This window comes from Carlito syrichta, unplaced genomic scaffold (assembly GCF_000164805.1).
Source record: "Carlito syrichta isolate Samal-C Ts95f unplaced genomic scaffold, Tarsius_syrichta-2.0.1 Scaffold304738, whole genome shotgun sequence".
Taxonomy (NCBI): domain Eukaryota; kingdom Metazoa; phylum Chordata; class Mammalia; order Primates; family Tarsiidae; genus Carlito; species Carlito syrichta.
This window is the reverse complement of record NW_007248834.1, coordinates 83,179-85,575: the sequence shown is the minus strand read 5'-3', so window position 1 is coordinate 85,575 and position 2,397 is coordinate 83,179. Positions and strand designations below refer to the sequence as shown.

At 46.7% G+C, this 2,397-nt stretch overlaps 1 protein-coding gene across 3 annotated transcripts in view; it reads left to right on the top strand.

Moving 5' to 3' along the window:
* YWHAE (tyrosine 3-monooxygenase/tryptophan 5-monooxygenase activation protein epsilon) overlaps positions 1-2,397 on the top strand; it is a 57,295-nt gene that overhangs the window by 623 nt on the left and 54,275 nt on the right. The gene's annotated exons all lie outside the window — the stretch shown is intronic.

The following is a 2,397-nucleotide window of genomic DNA, read 5'->3' as shown; positions in this document are numbered from 1 at the left end:
GGGAGGGGGAGGAGATGGCGGGTGCTGTCTCCGGCGAGCAATCCCCAGGGGAGCTTCTGGGACAGCCCTGGGATGTGGAGAACAATTGGATGGGGTGATAGGGGAAGAAACATCCGCCACAGGGGAGAGTGAAGGCAGGGAGCGGTAGCGCGGACGCCTTTCAGGGAAATATGGCGGGTGGGGGCGGTGGCTTTTCCCCGGAGGCCCAGTGTGGGGCGGCGGCTGTGGACGCTCACAAAGGAGAAGCCTTGCGAGCGGAGGGCTTCTCCTGGCTTGTGGCGGTGGGCAGGCTTGGGTGACGGTGGGGGAAGCGGGGAGAGCGGGCATCCCTGCAGATCATCCCTGGGCGGAGGCAGGCTGAGATGCTGCGGTGGGGCTTCCTTTCCGTGGGCTGGCACACCTTGCCGCGAGGGCTCCTCGGGCTTTGCAACCTCGCCTTCTTCGGGGCAGGTCCAGAGCCACCGCGGTCGCTCAGCCTTTTTCTCAGACTGACCCGGGAGGGCTTGGAGTTCCCGTAATCTCCTTCTGGTTCCTTAAGCAGTGGGTTCTGGTGGATAGAACATCGAACCTGGAGACAAGGAGACCGTGACTCCCAGGGCTGGTCTCTGCAGGGCCTGTGCCTCGGTCTGCCAGTTGGTAGAAATGATGACTTTCCTGTTGACACGCCACCGTCACGACAAACCGAAAGACCTGTTGAAAAATAAAGTTGTTTCAAATACGAGTGTTGAGTAACTGTGTTCTGGTTGACTCCCCAGGCTTGGAATGCGTGTTCGTATTTCGCTGGGGAGCTTAACCTGTTCCAGGAACTCCATTGAGACTTGGGTTTTTGGATTGTGTGTGTGGAAGATCCTCTTATTTTCTTTTTTTTCCGTTTAAGTAAACGGTCTCATGAAGGCATTTCGTAGTTCTTTGTTCATTGCCGCTTTGCATCTAAAGGTTCTGCATTTTCCAGAACTTTATCAAAATATCCATTGTGTTTGTCTAGTCAGCCCCAGGCCGTTTTTTTGTTTTTTTTGTTTTTTTAATCCACTGTCCCCTCCACATTTTTGGACCTAGGTACTTGGTTTACCCTCCCCCTTACAATACTGTAGTGTTATAAAAACGAAAAGTCCTGGGTGGTTCATGTGGTTTTAAAGCTTTCGTGGGGTAGGGTGGGGTGAGACATGGAATCAAGTGCCCTAGATCTTTAGATTTTTCTTAATTACTTAAGACACTCACATTTTAAAATGTTATGTAGGGCCCTTTCCTTGAAAGGCCAATTTGGTCACGAGAATAACCTCAAGGCTAGTCCTCAGTGTATCATCAGAAATTAGGGTTCAGAGATTCGAACATTAGGAGAAAAGACCTCTAGAACTCAAATTTAGAAATACTGAATTTCGTCTTGTAAATTCTTATGTTTCCTTTCCTTTTTTTGGTCTAGTAAATTCTTTTTTTTTTTTATTTTTTATTTATTGTACAGATGAGGTCTCGCCAAGTTGTCCCGGGTGGGTCTCGAACCCGCGGGCTCAGGCAATCCACTCACTTCAGCCTCCCAAAGGCGCGGGATTACAGGCTGAGCCACCAAGCCCGGCTTGGTATTGTAAATTCTTAAATTGCTATTTGTATTGAACAAGGTTCCTGTTGGTAGGGGGAGGGGAATAAGATGGGGAAGTACAGCTCAAGGTCAGCTTTGTCTTTATTTCAGTGTTTAAAAATCAAACAAATGTAGGTGTGCTTGAAATGGAAGGCTCCTCCTCCCTCATGTCCCAAATAGGTTCCCCCTCTTAATCTACTAGGGCCCTTGGGAGGAAACAAATTATATTTGAATACTTTCTGTTTTGTGAGGATTTAGGCTCTGAGTAAACTTGCCTTGATAACCGGAAAGGATGTGAGGGATCTTTTTTTAAACTCCTTTTAAAAATAGATAACAAGTTCAGGTTAGTGATAATCATATTTTGAGTTTTGTGTCCTGAGGATTTTTGACCAAAACCCTTATTGGTTATTGAACATAGGACTCTTTAGATAGAGCCACATTATTACACCTTGTAATGTTAGATGTCCCTTTCAGGATGTAAAGGGGGAAGGAAATTGGATCTATAGGGTGAGGTACTCCTGTGACTACTGGGGCATAAGATAGGGTTCATCGGAAAGGGAGAGGCAGAAGACAGTTTGCAGAATCAACCTGTACCTGTGTCCATTCCTTTATTTGAGTGCAGTGTTTCGGTTTTGTTTATGGTAACCAAAAGTGATCCCCTAGTTGTCACCAGTCAAAATTTATCAGGTGTGGGGAGTGGAAGAAGGTGAGTGCATTGGCATGATTTGTTTTGGGGGTACTTGGACATAAATGTTGGCTTTCAGCTGCCCTTTTCTCTTTTCCCCATTACTGCAATAGGTTTATCTTTTTTTTTTTTTTTTTTT